The sequence below is a fragment of the Thermobia domestica genome, chromosome 4, assembly GCF_964235325.1.
Source record: "Thermobia domestica chromosome 4, izTheDome1.hap1.1, whole genome shotgun sequence".
NCBI classification, from domain to species: Eukaryota; Metazoa; Arthropoda; class Insecta; order Zygentoma; family Lepismatidae; genus Thermobia; species Thermobia domestica.
The window spans coordinates 278,066,373-278,085,824 of record NC_137457.1 but is presented as its reverse complement, the minus strand read 5'-3'; positions in this window follow the sequence as shown (position 1 = coordinate 278,085,824).

Below are 19,452 nucleotides of genomic sequence, written 5' to 3'. Positions count from 1 at the left end.
CTGGCCCGAAGCCCGGCCCGGCCCGCGGGCCGACTATGCTATTTCTTTGGGCCGGGCCGGGCTTGGGCTGGCCGACACTGATTTCTCTTCAGGTCGGGCCGGGCTGGGGCCGATTAATTGCAATTGTTTAATAATTATTGACTTTCGTTAAACGATAATTGGAATAAAGCCAAACGTTGAAGAAGTGTGTCCGTGAAAAATGTTACAAAGGATGTAATAGCTATTTACAGTTTGAGTTGGTTAGCGGCTCCACTTTCACTATAGAGGATTGCAGGCATTATGCGGTAAATTGAGCTCTGACATTGACCTTCACTGAACTCAAAATATAACAAGAAGGGGTGGGAATGTTTTGCCTGTCGCTAGACAATATTGCCATCTTCACTTTATGCTAAAAATCAATTAAGTTAGTTTTTTGTTACAGGGAATGGAGTTTTTGTTCTCTCGATAACAGGCAAAGTTCTAGGAGGCAATGGTACCATTCGGGAGGCAAGCGTCAGGTTGTGAACCAGAGTTTAGAAAATGTTTCTGAGGGTTAGGTCATATTTAGAACTAAATTTTGAGAAAGTTTGTGGCTCGAGCTAATTTTTTTTAAAAAAAAAATTATCGAGCCTGAGTCGGGCCAAAAACTTAAAATTTATCGGGCCCAGGCCGGGCTTGGGCCAATAATTTTAAAAAACTTATCGGGCCGGGTCGGGCCGAAAATCTTCAAAACTTTTCGGGCCCGGGCTGGGCCGGGCCTAGGTACGTTCGGGCCGGATTGGGCTCGGGCCGAAAAATTCGGCCCGTGCAGGTCTCTACCAGAAATAAAAGACTATATATACAGAAAAAATAATAACAATACACTAAAAGTTATGAAACTTTTAACCATTATGAACCTGAGGCCCAGCGATATCGGCACCTTTATTTTTGTGTGCCGAATTGATATGAAAATGTGGTATCAATTTTCTAATGTAAGAACAATTCAAGGAGGAATATCACAATGATCTTCTCTGCGACTTCTGTTATTTTCAATATTTATGAAGGATTTGCGGGAATTAATAATTTATACTGATATTCTCATGTTATGTTAACTTAAAACTTACAAGGTTATCACAACGTAGATAATAACGTAGAACTAATAATGACGTTAGATAATCTTCAAAGTTCCTTAGTTCTAGTAACCAATTAGGCTAACAAAAAATGTCTGTCAATATAAATAAAATAAAAGTAATGTCATACAAGGGAAAAACAATGAAATGGCGACTACATATGTAAGCAGTGTAAATCTAATAAAAGTTTAAAATATAACAGACTTAGGAATAACATTTGACGAAAAACACTTGTTTGATGAACACATAAAGTTAACATGGTATGAAGAATATAATATGGTATGAAGAATATAATATGGTATGAAGAATATGGTATGGTATGGAGAATATAGTATGGAATGAAGAATATAATATGATATGAAGAATATGGTATGAAGAATATAATATGGCATGAAGATTTTAGGATAGGACATCGTAGTCTAGTAGTTAAAGCGTTGGACTCACGTCTATGTGGTTCCGGGTTCGATTCACGGCCGGTGCTTCCCAGTGTCGTGAGGCAAACTGGGGAGTCACGTGAAAGACGTGACGACCACTACGTCTAGAAAGCTTGTGATATGCCAGTTAGTGACAGTGCGACGTAGCACGCTGACCACGTGCTCGTATCTAGTTTGGACGTAGTTAGGCCGGTCGCTGACAGGTGGCGTTGGAGCGCCTCAGGTCCTTAAGATGGGTTTTTACGCCAAGTGGTTTCGTGGTATGAAGCTTTTATTATATCGTTTAACTCAATATAAGAATTTAAGCATATTGATACGACACACGTATATTTCCTTGTAGAAGAATTTACGAGTTATATCAAAGTATACTACAGATATATACCTAAGTTATAACATGCTACTCGCAAACAAACAGGATCGTAGTTAAAAATATAACCTAAGTTTTATTTTCAACTATAACCCAAGGTCTCCAGAATAAGAGACCAGAAGGAGTAAATCAGTATTCGAATCTAAGACTGTTGAAGTGTATCTATAATATTGAAATATAGTTCAGGGGTGTACACAGATATTTCTTTAATGGAGAATCCATTATTTAGAAAGTGCATGAACAATTTTATCACAGCATATATATATATATATATATATATATATATATATATATATATATATATATATATATATATATATATATATATATATATATATATATATAACAGTGCACAAATATAAAAATGCATATGTAACACTCAACCCTTAAACAGCCAACAGACTAGAATAACATATTGCGATTTTTTTTAACATATCAAATAATGATATTTCATTTCGCATATCAGAATTTCAACTTGTATTCGCCACTAAATATGGTCTCTGAATTTTTGGAACAATGATATTAAGTCAAAAGCCTGAAGAAATTCCTTTAAGAGAACAGTCTACCACTTTCTTGTAGTAGAAAAAATAATTGTAATATTGTTAAGATCTAGAATTACATAGTCATGAAAAGTACTATTATCACAAATAAATTATCATAGTAATCAATTATTATTACACAAAAATATAAAGTTGTTCACAGATAAGGTCGTCCCTGTCATGCGACCATGAATAGAAATTTACTATCGTGTAGAGATAAAACCATTTTAGTTACAGAGAATTAGAGGTGAGGTAATGGGACTAGAAATTAGGAACTGGAGATTCACAGTAGATATAAAAGTAGAAGTCTTATCCAAGAATATCGGAGGTGGCGCCATCTATCTCAAATATTCGATATATTAGCAACTCTGATAAACAAATTCAATAGGAGATTCATAATGTCACAACCGGATACAAAAGAAATTCTTAAAATTGTTACGTTTTAAAATTGAGTACAATTTTTACCGCTTTTACTTTGTACAAACAACGGGTAGTAGACACATGTTAAATGACTAAACCCTACTTTAAAAGAAAATGCGTGGAAACACACTAGTTCAAAATATTTTACTAAAGGTTTCCGGTTTGGAAATAAAATAAATTATGTATGCTAACAATTTTAATAGGTTTAATTTAGGTAAAAAATAAAATAAAATAATTCATTAATAGCAAATACTTTAACAATATACTGTAATGTTAGGGTTAGTACAAAGTATTATACCTAGGTAGTAACAAAACTCAAATACTATATGTCTGACAAATTTGAAATGGGGATGAGCAAAAGCCAGTTTTTATTAAAATCAGTAAGTAGACATTTCAGTTTTCTTCACAAACTGGTTTTTCCACCAGAATCGTTTTCTTCAAAACAGCTTTGGATTTTTATTGAGGTCAGCGTGATTTTCACCGATTCACCGAAGGCAGTATCTGTTGGTGCTCTTGTGATAAGAGCTACTCATTTCCAAACAAGTTAAAGAAGAAAAAAGGTTTTAATAGAAACCTAAACTGGTTTTGAATAAAACTGGTTTTCTTTGAAAGTTTCCGAAAACCCGGTTTTTGTGCCCACTACTACTTAGAAATTGTAAGGAAAGAAGTCAGAATTTTCTTATTTGTATTCCCAATGTTCTCGAACCCCTAGATAATTCTTTAATTTCATACAGTGGTGTGCTTGATTGATCGCTATTACTAGTACCGCAAATACATTATTATTATTATTATTATTATTATTATTATTATTATTATTATTATTATTATTATTATTATTATTATTATTATTATTATTACTGTAGTTCTTGCGCCCGAGCCTTCGGCCCGCTGTACAATATAGATTAAAATTACTGAAAATTCTGATTGTTTATGTTTAACAAACTTATTTGTTTATTGAGTTTGCCCACAAATCAACATGCGGTTCCATCAATATTAATGCTCTAATGTAAATAGGATACTTGTTAGACTTTCAAACTATGCTTTGCATAAGTGTCTGAAGGCTTGTAAAACGTCTTTGTTCGTCCGTCTGTCTGTACAGGCATCAGAGCAAAAACGGTCAGAGATATCGAGAAGCGGCTTTTTGCCATCGATTCAGTGTCGCAAGATCAGGTTCCACCTTCTCCGGTTGCTCTATATTCAAACCGGAAGTAGTTCAAATCAATCATTTCTGATTTCAACATTTAATCGTCATAGAACGAAAACGGTAATAGATAGTGAAAAGCATTTTTCTTTTTTTGCAAACGATTCACCATCTCAAGACATGTCATTACTATCCACAACATTCTACTGAAACCGGAAGTGGTTTAAATTTACTAATACTTCCGGTTTCAATACTGATTTCTGTGTAGCAAAAACGGTAAATGTTATCAAGATGCGGTTTCAATGTCTCAAGACTATCCATAATGCTGTACCAAAACCGGAAAGATTTCAAATGTAATATTATTTCCGGTTTCAACGTTTATCTCCATAGAACGAAAATGATAACAAATGGCAGGAAGCGTTTTACTTATTCATTCATTCATTTATTATTTCTTTCTTGCAATCGATTCAGCGTTCCAAGCATAGGTTTCATCTTCTCTGTTAGCCGTCTGTTCAAACCGGAAGTGCTTGAAATAAAGGATTTTTAGTATCAATCTGTATCTCCATAGAATAAAAGCAGTAAGAGATGGCGTGTAATGGCTTTTAGATATGGACTCAGCGTCCGAGGAACAGGTTCTATCTTTGATCTTATTACTCCTTTGCAACCAATACTTATAGATGCACTACTTCAAATTTGAGTATTAAATTTACATGCAGTTTGAAAGTCTTATTTTCACACTGTGAAACGATACTTGATTGTTCTATTTTGAAATATTTTAATTAGAACAATGCACTTTTTAAATTGCAATTAAATCGTCACAATAATTTTAAATCGGCAATATTGCCTCCACGCTAACGACATTTCTTGGCGTAAGACAAGCAGGCGGTGATAGTTACAAGCGTAATTGTTTACTATTAAGAATTAGCGTCACGTGCAGACATGTTTGTCTTTTATAAATAGGATTGTCATTATTATTATTATTATTATGTTTGTAGCGCACAAATTAAATATTCAAACGCTATTTTTCATCAATGTAGGCGTAAGATTAGTCACATGAGAAAATCCTGCTTCAATAATTCCTCAGCAATTCCATGTATCTAATGCATTTTCACAAATGCATTATAAATAGTTATAACAAATATTCGAAGTGCAAAAGATTATATGTTACCTGTATGCTCATACTGTAACTAACATGTTGAATATAAAGAGAATGGCAGGTTAGATGATCTATTAATTCAGGGGTATAGAAGCAAAACCTGTTAAGTCCATTTTTCAATTTTGTCAGGGGAAAAAACAAGTGGGACACCCTTAGTTTCAGTATTGTTGAACATTTTTTTGTTTAGTGGTAGATTTCACACATCTGCATTAAGTAGTACTATGAACGGTCCCGGGTTCGATTCCCGGTGGGGACACTCGGTCGAAAAAGTGTGATACGCTTTCTCAGGCCAGCCACCCTGAATGGGGTTTTCCTCATTCACACAAGGCAAATGCCGGGGTGGTACCTAACTTATCGGTCCCAGGCCGCTTTCTTCCTTCCCCCACCCTTTCTTCCTTCCCTTTCCCCGGATTGTGTGCTCGCCGAGGGACGTCATCCCTCAAACATAACGGGCTAAATGGCCTTAGATGCCGAAAGCCCAGATATCTAAATCTAAATCCCACTTTTGATCAGTTTTGTATAGCTTTCCCAAAATAAATACATTTTTGTTGGACTTAACGTGTTTTGATTCCAAATTTTCAATTTGTTTGCAATTTTCATCATGTTTCGCAATGTGATGACACTTTTGCATGGAAAATAAGAAAACAAAATACTCCAGGATATAGAGAACGTTTCATACTCACTTATAGGTTACGAAACAAGAAAATGAATACGTTTGTGAACTCGTATTTGTTAGAAAAATGAAAGTCTCTAGCCTAACCGGCATAAGCGTGGGACGTAAAAATCAAGGATGTTATAAAATAGAGGATCTGCCCATACAACAAAATCGTGAAGCCATACGTCACAGCTTGGCCACACCTACTCTGCCCACTCCGAGCCACTAAGATCGCAATGTTTCGAGCCAACAATCATGGCGGAAACGAGAGTAGCCAATCAGACACTCAGAGCTTAGATGATGCTCGGTTGTTTTCTGGCTTCATTGAGTTCATATGATGAAGATACGTATAGGCAGATCCTCTATTTTATAACATCCTTGGTAAAAATCAAAAATCAAAGAAAGTCGCTTTCAAAAAAACGTCTTTATCTTCCAAGGCTTCGGTACAATTATTCATCATCTTCTTTCCTTCCTGGTCCACGAGGTACGTTTTCATAAAAGGATAAATCATTGTCATTTTGTCAGTTTTCTCCAAAAGGCTTCTTTAGCAGCATATCAACATCATCTAGCTTCTTTCTGTTTACTGGCACTCTTTTTTTTTATGTCCTTTGGAACAATAGCGGGAGCTTGATACCCTTTCTTCACTACTGATTTGAAAACTCGTTCTCGCTGTTGTAATGAACTTCTGCTGCAATCTGAAATTGCTTATTCACTTTTTTCTTTATTGTGATTCGTTTGGAACTTGAAATCTTGAAGCGAACATTTCCTGTACCCTTCATTGTTTTCTGTACAGCGGTTTTCCAATCTTGGACAAGGACATCTTTTCCAAGACTCTTTACAGTGAAGTACTTCTCAAGTATACGTAGATAATCATCAGAACGAATGATTTCTTGCATTTTACGCACATCAGTCTCAAAATTTCGAAACACTCTGTCTGGAGGAATGTATGAGTGTCCAGCAACTGGAAAATATATTTCCACAGTTCAGTTGACATACTTTCTAGAGCATCGGTAGCAATTAACTTCATCGTATTATTGTTAGGTTCTTATTTTGTCCTCTGCATCTGTCGCAAATGCCGGCACTATCTTCGATACCCTCTGGATTATTAACTAGGTGATTCAACCGTAGAAGACTGATGAAGCAATCTCATTAGACCCATTACCATATTCACACACAGATTGGCTTATAGTACCTGTTCCAACATGCACCGAGTCAGGCACAGTGAACACTAAAAATAGACACAAGTGCATTCACAAGCAAAACATGCTCAATCCATTCATTGTGATTGGTTGGTGGATGTAGTATTCTTTGCTTTAAAATAAGAGACCTTTACACATGGATATAGCAGATTTTGCTTCAAAAGATCAACTTCAGCATTGAATTTCAATGGAAAATATTAAGATTTGGTAATCAACGTGTTGGGATTTGGTTCATTTCCGAACGAGCAATAAATTGCAATGAAAAACTCAATTTGTCGAAATTTGGATTTAGCAAATTTTGCTTCTATACCCCTGAATTATGTCATGCTAGAATTATGATATTGGAGTGATATTAACTTCCTCTGTCATAACTTACATAAATTATTTTGAATATGACACTTACCAATGAAATTTAAATTGTCTATCATACTTCTCATTTCTGAGTTAATTCGATGATGTCAAATTATCAAGTGAATAGATGCAGAATGTATAAGTTGCCAACATACAGGAGGTTCGGTGTTGCTAGCTACTATCTTGGATTTCACTATCGAAATTGTTAGTCTCAAAATCCTTGTCAGCATTCCAGTTGATGACAAATTTGATCATTAAATAATGCTCAAAGGCAGGTAGGATCTTAGCTATTTCGTACAATGCTCATGCAGAAACTTTTATTTATTTATTTATTTATTTTTAACTGTTGAGCTGGATATAATGAGTAAAGGTAACCCAGAATATTCTCTAAGCTTTCCCAATTTAAAAACGCCATTGTATTATTATTATTATTATTATTATTATTATTATTATTATTATTATTATTATTATTATTATTATTATAGTAAAAATTTCTCCACCAAAGAAATCATCTTTGAACTTTCAGAATTCAGGGAACCCTTGGTTACGAAATTAATCTATTCTATAACGTTGTTCGTGAACTGAAATTATTTTTCACACTGAAATTCATGCAAGGTATTTTTCTGTATATATTTTTATTTTTTTTTTAAATGAAGAATCTAGAATGAAAATAAACTTATTATTTTTAAACACAAATGAGTAACACTAAATTAAATAGGGCTAAAATAAAACGAAAAGTGCAGAACAGACATAATCTTTGTTGAACACAAGAGTCTGACAAATAGTGTTTACGACAAATGCATGAAATCAGTATTGAACGCATAGGATTGTAGATATCCAGGCGTGTGTTTGTGTTCTACCCCGAAATATCGTTCGTGAATCGAGAGAAAATTGCTCACTGAACTTGCTCGTGAACCGTTGGTTCACTATACACTTACTTGCAGACATTATCTCTGTACTGCTGAAACATCGGAACATTTTTATAGCGTTATTTCATTCGTAATTATATGAAAAAATGTGTTTCTAAACATTTTATTTCTTGTGCAAAATGCCAGTAGTATAAAGATACATGTGTTCGTTAAAAAAGCATTTACGACATTTTAATTTACGTCTAACTACTCTCTTTTGTTTTTCGTAATTGTAGCAAATAATGACATCTTTCCTTAACTTTTTACAGTTTTGAAATTTTGTTTCATATAATAGTAATGAAAAAAGTAATAAAAAACATGATTGTTAAAATGTATAGCACAGACCAAGTTTTATTATTGCAATGTCGTTAGTATTGGCTATCTATAATCTTTAAACGACATAGCCTCTGACGTCATGTAGCTGTAAGTTCGCAAATGACTTTCTCGATGACAGTATTCCACGTCCTGTTTTTTAAGATTACTGAATGATTTTGTCGTTAAATGACATCAATTCTGAACGTTATATGTACAGGGTAACGTAAATCACATTCCATATTATTAATACAACCTGGAAGTTTAGTCATTTATTTAGTGTTAAATAAGCAGGCAAAGTGCCATTTAAAGTATGGCAAATATGCACTAAAAGCAGGGCCGTGCCGTGAAAAATCAGCGCCCGGGGCGAGAGTATACGACGGCGCCCCCATACATATATTCCAAGCATTTTTTCCTATCTTTTTTCCTTTTTTCTCCCAAATTTTTCGCCTCCTTTACTTCGGCGCCCGGGGCCCGTTGCCCCGTTCCTCCCCACGGCACGGCCCTGACTAAAAGGCAAAATAAAAGTATCAGCTACTTTCTACTTTCAGTAACTGAGGTGTACATAAATGAAACTATTGTAGATGGATTCATTCTAAGAACATGCTTTTCACCATTAAGAACATCAAGAATTAAAAAAAAAAAAAAGTCCTCGTGAGCAGTCAAAACACGTTTGCACTTCTCTTTTTACTAGGAACTTATATTAGCTGGTCAACTGCTTCCTGAAAGATCTGTAAGGATGTAGCAAAAGATTCGCCTCTTTTCTCTGATTTCGTAGTCGTCTCTGGCAATTTAGAACTTACCATAACACACTGGAATGAATACAAGATCACTACTGAGATCTGAAAAGTATAAAAATTCTTTCACCTCAGAAACTGAAGCTGCATTGTCTTTTAATAAATGTTCCATCACAACACAGTTTCATGGTTATTTGCACAGTACACAGGAGTTGAAATCCAGGTCCCCCATTTTGGGACAATCTGCTGTCGGGGTACAGAAATGTCGGGTGCTACTTTCTTAAAAATTGGATATTGAGAAGGAAACTTCAAAAATAATTTTTGGTCCTTGAAATTGGCTTGTTTTAGGGTACAACAGTTTTCTCTCTTCAGCAATTCTATGTGACTCATGAACTAGACGTGTGAGGGGAGTCATTTTCGAGGAATAATACTTTAAACGCCCTCGCAGCCTTCTTCATACATGAAGCTGCATCAGCAATGAAAAGAAGTCATGTTCCTTCTGGCCAGAGGAGAACGAGGGAATTTGTGAATAACTGAGCTATTGATGAACCATTAGCCTTTTCGAGTTTCTCTGATGTCGGAAGAGATGACAAGGATAAGAATGGTTTCACGGATCCAATCTTGGCTAGGTATCTACATCTAGAGACGGTAGTTTCATCTATCGAATCGAAATCATCTTCCCACCAACTTCGTCTTGAAGCTTTACCAGAGTTTGTTCATAGCAAACATTTAAATACATTTTCTTAGCGTAGATTCTGACGGTCTAATTTGTTTCCTATATTTTTCTACATAAATTCTTTTCCAGCTTAAACAGAGGAGTTCTTTCTGTTATAAACACCTTGCATATTTCAAGAGAAAACCGTCATTTCCTACTGGATGAAGAAATAGAGGGCGTTTATTTATTTATTTATTTTTTTCTTCAACATCCGTTAAGTCGCCGGAGGAGATGCAATTCGACTTCTCCAGGTGAAGGACATAATTCATCGTCGAATTATTAAGGATTAAAACGGGAGCTTTAAAGTGATTGCTGTGTGCACAAGAGCTACAGCGAGTTTAAGGAAAGACTTACCGACGTGCATGCCGAGAATAACCAGGACAGGAAATCTGGCGGAAGACGACCTGTGTACTACAAGTAGCCCTCCATCACTCAGTTTGAATTTTAGCAAGGTGACCACGTCCCGTTTTAGCCGGGACAGTCCCTTTTTTCCAACCGTTGTCCCGTTTTTTCTGATTCTCGAACGGGACGCCTAAATGTCCCGTTTTTAAGTAAAAATGACCTAGGTGTCCCGTAATTATTATTCAAAATATAAATCGTCAATGCAAATTCTCCCTTCTGTACTAACACTCGTTGCCAAGGTTCAGCCGTGAAGTTCTGAATTTTCAAATGGAAATTGAGTGTTCGTGGTTCAAGTGAGAATTGAATGGGAATTCAACTAGTTAAAAGAATTGTTGGGTACAACTTGCAATCGGGAACCATTATTTGTTGTGTGGTACACGCGAAGTTAGAAACGGTGTGTTATCACTCTTACTTGTGTATTTTGTAAATTGAGAACACCGCTGAGTCCCAAAATGCAATCTGGAAGTCAGTTCTCCCCCCCCCCTAGCCGATTCGTATGCGTCCCCTTTTCGCAAGTGAAAATTCTGGTCACCTTGATTTTAGGAAATACTTTTCCAGCTTTTTATTTGACAAAAAATTTGATAAGTACTCGACAAATGATTCTTGAAACGATAATGTTATGTAATTATATTAATTATATGGCAATAAGGACAATAGTCCGGTACCTTATGATAACAAAAGCTTGTGGCCAGACTTGTTTAAACTTTTTTTATTTATGCTGTAAAAGATATAATAAGTGAGGAAGCCTTAGTTAATGGAAGAGTATTTTTAATTTCTGTGAAATGGATTATAAGTATCAAGGAAATACAAAGTTTGAAAGGAATAAAAATAGTTTAATTTATTAAAATAATTATCATGGTAAGTTTTGGTAGATAACGAACTGGGACCGCAAAATTTAATTATGTACAGTATTTGTGTGTTACATTATATACATCTTCACTATTAGCAGTGCAAGTGTGATACTATTTTGCATAGGTATTGTACGATTTTGCAAGTGCGCTGTGTCGTGTTTTCAACAAAAGAATATTTAATTTAGGCTTGAAAATTCGTTTCTTCAACAGCAAGACCAGCAGTGTCATTTCAGGTTTATGTTTGGGGGAGGGGGGTAAAATCCTAGATGCCAATAGATTTTCAGGTTTTTATTGATATATTATTATTTTATTGATTCAAATGTAAACAAATGTCAAATTCACGGGGGTAATTGCCTTCCCTTGAGCTCCAAATAACGCCCCTGAGCAGCACACCAGTCAGAAATGTAGAACTGTTGTGCCTAATGCGGAACTTATGGTCATATTATTACTAATTTCAGATTTAGTAAAAGAGTGAAGTTGAGATGAAATATATTCTTGGAATGTGGAATCCATACCGAAAACAATTTATTGTTTCCTAATATTGCTTTCAGTCTATCGAAATTAATATTAGAACTACGGAAAAACTGGGAAAGTACTTCCTAAAATCCAAGGTAACTAGTTGGATAATGGAAAGCGGGTACTTTGTACCCATCGTCCGTTCTCTTTATTCTAATTATTCACTAAGGAATAAACATATAACATTCTTATTAATACATTTTAAAAAAACGCAGTAGGAGTCTTATATATATTTAAGAGCAAAAACTTAAATTTCTAAATATGGACATTTCGTACCCCCTCCCTCTCTTCCTTGGTTCTGATAAGGTTAAGCAGAATGAGTGACACAAATTTAAATGCCCGAAGATATGTCGAGTATGAAAACCGTTCCCTTTTGGATCGCAAGAAATGTGAGTATCTTAATCCTGGATTACTTGTTGTTGTTGTTGTTGTTTCAACGTGGTTACTAAACATTCGTAAATTTTACTACTCAAGCTTTTTTCTTTTGGTATTAGGCCCTATATTATTATTTTTTTAAAAAAATCTGAAAATGTGCTTGTTTATAAACAACAAGATTATATTCTTTAGAATACTTTATTTAAAAAATACAGATAAAATCTAGGTTATGTATATAACTGTATACTTGAATTACAAATATTACGTCAGAAGAAAAGAATTACTTACATATGTGAGCAAATTGTTTTATTACTATTACGACTTCATAATTAAAAAAAAAAAAATAAGTACAAAGTAACTAACAGACCTAACATTGTGCATATAAACTTAATATGAAGTTATTAGGATCGTTGAAAAGTGTCATTCATCTGTTTCTGTTTCACTGCTTGATCCTTCTGTTTCATAATAATCTGCGTCGGCATCCGTATCGTCCGTATCTTCTACATAATCTTCTCCCTTATCACATTTTCCTTTAAGTAATGTTCTATCATCAGCATCACTATCGTCATCGTCAGAAGTTGAATTATTCAAAGCTCATTTTATTCCTTCAGTTTCACGTTCTACCTCAGCCATATTTTCCCCTACAACATGGACATGCAATAATTAAAGTATTATGAAACCATAAAATCTCTCGCTGAGGTTATAAATTATAAATCAGTTGAGGATGCTCCAAGAGCATTGCCAGAACGAACTTAAAAAGAATGAAGAGATGGAGCGGGAAGGATAACTGTGATTGTTCCTACATGTAATTAAGTAAATATTTTTTATCCGCGGCTTCTTCTCTTCCTGGCAAAAAAATTTGAAAAATATCATCTCTCTATGACTTACGGTTCCCGACATATGGCTCCTTAAATCTCCGGAAATCGGAACTATTTTTTGGCCAATATCTGGGGAACGTTAAGTTATAAAGAGATTATATTGGTGTTGATCAATACCTAAGAGGATCGTAAATATTTTGGTACCAAATAGTAACTGGTGACCACCAGTTAATATTGGTACCAAATTTTTAACCAACTTCTTAGGTATCGATCAACATCAATATCATCTCTCCATAACTTATGGTTCCAGAGATATGGCTCCTTAAATCTCCCAAAATCGGCCATTTTTTGGCCAATATCTCGGGAATTGTAAGAGTGACACGAAAAATTCCATCATTTTCTCAGCTAGTTTTTGATACTCTATCGAATGGAGGGCCCAAAATTGACAAAATCTCAAATAACAAACAGACATAGAGAATTCAATAACGAACTTCGTACAGTAACAGTTTGTTGAAAATAGCCAAAGTAAACTTCTAAAGAATCGCTCAAGAATGTAACGTAGTTACAAAACCTTCGTAAAAATTACGAATAGACGTTCAGCACAAGTGTAACAGAAGCGACAGACAAAACTCTTAAACTAGAACTGGTCTCTGCAATAGGAGTTACGAAGGTACTGTTGAGAGGAGCCCGTGGATGCATATTTTGATAGATACGATAATGTGTTGGTCATGCTGTTTCGTAAAATTTACGACGGATTTGTAATTAAGGGTTAAGTAAGAAGCTTTCTGAAAGTAGTAAATAATACAACTTCTAGGTTCAATATTGGTTGCTACATACTAATAATTGTAGGAGATAACGAGGAGCCTTTTGATGTGTATGTGGTATTCGATGAAAAATATCTCATATTATCCCTCTTTTTAGCGAGAAATGACAGTTCTATTACTTCTGGTTTCAATATCGAATTCGCATAATTTGGGATTCACAATGTAAAGCGAGACTCATTTGTTTTAAGCTTCCTTTTTCTGTTTTATTTTTAGATTAAAAAAGACATTTATTTAATGAATTATGATACTGTATGAATGTTGTATGAACACTGGCAGGCACATGAAAAAGCAATGCCATCTGTATGAAAATATCATAATTATGGATTATATTAAAATATGGATTGTTTTATAAAATTCTGTATTTATCCACCATAGTTTTCCTCTTTTTTTTTTCGTTTTCCTCATATTAAAAAAAAAAGTTTTAACATTCCCTGCCTAGCGAGTAGTCGACAATACATACTGCTGCCATCTGTTAGCGAAGCGGCAAACTACGTGAAATTTACATTATCACATACTAGATGGCGTAAAATGTCTTCTAGTAGTAAACTTTCCACGTATTTTAAATATTTTTAAATAAGCTAACCTATCATATGTCTGTAGTAAAATTTGGAGCTCTTTATTTGAATGTTTGTGTCCAGCACTCATTTCGCAAAATTCTCATTCACTTGCACGTAAGGAGCCTACTCTTAAAAATCATAATTCTTAATCACCCATTTTGAAAATAACATATATATAGTCTATTTATCCATATTTTCAATTACTTCTTTTTTTTCATTAAAAACAAAATCATAATCCACCAACTTAGGATCCACTTAATTAAATAAAAAAAAAATAATCACTCAGGATGAAAATTTAAGTAATCTAAAGCAGTGATGGCAAAGTACTGCCCGCAAGCTAGATGTGGCTCACCACATGATTCCTAATCTGACAATCGAAAACAAAAATTAGGGAAAATAAATCTGGATTATTTTCTTTTCCTCCCTTTTGTGTTTAGCTTAGTGACTATAGATTAATTTATTTACCTTTTCAAGAATGCAAATTTCAGTGTTCTTGTTTTTTATTAAATTCCTAATTAGTACCTATTGGACCATCTCATTTTTTTTCTTTTGTCCCCTTTTACGAAAAGTTAGCCCATCACTGAGCTAGGGAATTGTGCCTACCACTATAACTGTACAGCTTAGGCCTATTCATGTAACTCAAAATTCTACCTATCCAATAGGCCTAGGATCAGGAAAGAATAGAAATGCATTTGATCTGAGACAGTTTTTAGACTTTCAAATGTGCTATGCACATAGATGTTTTACTTTTTTAGTTTTTATTCTCATGTACTCTAAATTATTTGTTAACTGTAGTTCATCAACTCATTGAAACAATATTTCATCTGATTTTTTTTTAATACACTTAAAACCCAAAATGAAAATGTTGTAATGAGTGGCTTTATAATTACCTTGTTGCACACCCATGTGAAAAGATCTAGCTACGTCAATACTGAGCATAAGTATGGAAAGCGTTCTAGAACGGTTATATTTGTCCGTCTGTCAACAGATATAATAGCTTAAGCTGTAAGCAACGTTTTTTGATATGGTTTCAGTGTCGAAAGAATGGATTCCATTTTTATCCTTTTACCCCTTATTCAAACTGAAAGTGGCGGAACCATTTCTGGTTTCAACATTGATCACCATAGACTAAAAACGGAAATAGATAGCGATAAGTGGTTTTCCAACATGGTTTCAGTGCCATCTCTACTTTTATTCCTCTACTAAACCCAGCAGTTGTAAATATCTGCTACCACTTCCGGCTTCAATTTCTTCCCCTTGGAACAAAACGGTAGAAGTGGTGAGCCAAGAACCTTACATTTTACATCTCGTTTGCATTTTTCTCTAAATATTGGACTTTTAAAAAAAGGCGGGACAAAATCTCGTTAAAAACGGGATTTCTGGTCACTCTAGTATACGGTAATGAAATATAGGAAAGGCAAATGTGAACGTCGAAGACAAAGAGTTTGAATATTGAATTGAGTGTATTTTGAAAGCAATAACTTTGTATTCGTGAAATACTAAAAATTTCAGTAGTCTCTCCTATTTTCTTCAGTAGCTTCTAGCACTGCTACGTGAGACTTAATTGCGTATCTCCTAAACCTGCCACTATCTGGGAAGAGGACAACGATATTACTTTAGAACGGAGAGTAGTGACACTGAATTATCAAGCACTTGAACACGTGTTCTATTCCAGGCTGCTTTCTACAGAAAATAAATTCCGGATGATACTTTCCCATATTGGATTTTGCCTCCCATTGTAATAGGAAAAAAAAAAAAAAAAAAAGCGGAAGTGCTTTCTAAAATCAGTGCCGGTCTGGCTAGGTTGGCTGCTCGGCGATCGCCGAGGGCCCGAGAGCGTTTGGGAGGGCCCGGACGCATAGAAAAATAAATATTCAAAACTTAACAAAATAACTTAATTATCAGATGTTTAGAATACAAAAACAGAATTAACTACTGATAATTTTAAAACACAACAACATAGTTTAATGTAATGCTTGAAAACCAGTTAAAAAACAACCAGTACCAGATTTACACACATAACAAGCTATAGCTTGAGGTGCCCCTCTTGTAGGGGCCCCCAAAATATTAAAAAAGTAAGTTGGATATAATGACATTTCTTCCTATCTAACTTTTAATTTTCAGTTCACAATTCATACGGTATCTTCTCTAATAACATTACCTAGATATAGTACCGAAAACTATTTATCTGTTATACTATTTCCCTTCGGACTTTATATTTGCCGCACTTTCCTTTGTGACAGTTTTCATAGATTTATTGTTCCTTTCTTTTCGTATTTTTCACAGGTTTTCCTAAAATTCTCTAACATTAACATTGTATTAATTACCGACAAAAACGAGTGAAATAGTTTTCTAAACATTTTTATTTTCTAATTTGAAGATATTTTCCTATGTGTGTTCTCTGAATGTATAACTTCTTTAAAACAGTCATCAAAGCTTATTTTAGGAATGGGGAAATTTATATAGAAGGTGATTTTCCAGAAAAAAGAATTCCCAAGGTGAAGAAAATGCCTTGTGAACAAGTTTCTGACGAGACCAGAAATACAAAGCACTATACTTTAACATTCTCGATTATGCAAGTAAAAGTATAGAAGAACGGTTTGTACCCAACAAGACTCTACTGATTGATTGTTCCTGGTTAGACCCAAAAAGGTACAAGGATATAGTTGCAATGGAGGTAGAAGATTTTCCAGATGATTGCTTGCAAACTGTTTCTCAATTAGCAAACGTGAATAGAAGTGAGTTGTTGTTAGAACTGAAACAGTTTGCAAGCTAGTATCGCAATTTGAGTGCAGATTTTAGTGACAAGTCTGAAGAACCAGAAGAGAAAGAAGTGTGTAAATTTGTGAGAATTACAAGTAATGATGGTGATTCAGATGAAAGTGTGACAAAAAAAAAAAAAAAAAGTCTGAAACCCAATGTGGTACTAAAAGGAAATGTTTCAGATGTCTCTCAGGTGCATTTCCCATTCTCTATGAACTATCGTCACAGTCTGGATTATTTAGTAATTTATATAGGCCTACTGTATTTAAATATATAATGACCATTCCATCCACTCAGATGACTTGTGAACGAGTTTTTACGAAATTGAAAATTGTAAAAAACAGACTCAGATATTCTTTAAGCGAAAACTTACTATTTCCTTTAATGCTGATAGGGACTTATTTATAAATTTGGACAAAAATACAGTCATTGATGAAATTGCGGTGACAAGAGAAGTTTTGAAAAGAAAATTAATGTATTAATATGTTCCTGATACTTTGTAATTCCTGTTTGTGTCTGAGTCATTTTCAATTTTACAATTATGTGCTTTATGATATTGTAATCAGTTATTAGTAGTAATCAATAATTTGCCTGTTTGTATTAATATAAATCTAGAATAAGCTTCACTATGTTAGTGCATACCAATATTTTCGTCCTTTAACAGTTATGTGGTCATATAAATGTAATACACCTTAAATATTTGTCATTAGTTCTCATAGAATAAAAAAAAAATGTTTATAACTATACGGGTTTCGCATAATTTTGCCATATCAACACATTTCTCTTTATTTCACTCATAGCCTCATTACATCATATAATACAATGCTGAACTGACGCCGAAACCTATATAATGATTTATATCTACGTTATATTGCTTAAGTATGTTTTATCTTGTCATTTATCGTAACATAGATAGATTTAAAATACTTCAGGAACTTTTTTTTTTTTCATAAACAAACCTTTAATCATTGTTGTAAGTACCGAAGATACGCTGATATCTTCCTGAAGTTTCTCGATCAGGAGGGCCACAACCAACTTTAGCCGAGGGCCCGTGATTGCTCCAGACGGCACTGGGTAAAATCATCATTCAGAACTTATTTTCTGTAAAAAGCAACCAAGGGTAGAACACATGTACAGATGCTTGATAATTCAGTGTCACTCTGTTTTTCTCTTGTATAGTTCTAAAGTAATATCGTCCTCTTCCGGGTGTCATAAGGTGAGAAGATATACAAAATACACAATGGGCCTTATGAGATGTTGTGACGCGAGATTAGTGCCATACTAAAGCGTTCGACTAACGTATGTTTCCTGCAGTAGTCAGGCTTTTAATATGACGCTAATCATACGTCAAAACGACTCTGCATAAGGCCCAATGAGTTTAGCATAGTGGTTCAAGAAGTTGAAGAAAGTAGCAGAGACCAGGGGAAGGCGTTGTACCTGTGAACACTTTTAGAGTCTTCGAAATTTTGGTGCTAATATTCAGCACTTTTCCCCCAATTTTTGTCGTATATTTGAAGTGTCATCTCTTTGCTATCAGATAGGATGATTTTTAAACGTGTTACATAATTACAGTAACTTTTATAGGATATAATAAGAAAACATCCGTTTTGTTCACAGGTACATTATGGGCATGTACCATTGAACAAACCCTCTTGTACCTTTGAACAAATTGATGATTACAATGTTTCTGAGGCAATAATATTAAAAGAAGCCACAAATATTAATAGTTATAAATTGTAATAAAAGGTTTAGCTATAAACAGTTCCCCAGAATTGAAATTTTATTAATTAAATTAAAAATTGAAGAGAAGTTCTAACAAAAACTTTTGAACAATAAAGTTGAGCATATACAGCTCTTTTAACATAACCTTATATGTTATACAATAAGCGAATATTTAGAAACTACTTAAAATTATAATTAATAACTTTATATCCTAACCTAACCTATATAAAATATATTAATTGTTTTAACTACTTACATCGTGTAGCTTTAAACAGTATTATCTGTCATTCAAAAGTACACGATGCATTAATGTTCATAGGTACAAGAGGGCCACCATTACGAAAAAAAGTTCTTCACTAGCTTAAATATTGAACAGAAGTTAAAACTAAAAATATTACTGTATTCACCAATGATTCTACCCCAAGTCTGGAAAAATAAATATTACAAGTTGCGAAAACCGAAGAGCACAAAACTCAAAAGGTAACTACAAAAAATCTTCGTTTGGGGGTGAAAAAATTAAAAGGAACATTACTCGGCACAACACACAGTAAACAACAGTCAAACGCATTTGTAGTGCTTTTTTTTTTTTTTTTTTCATTTAC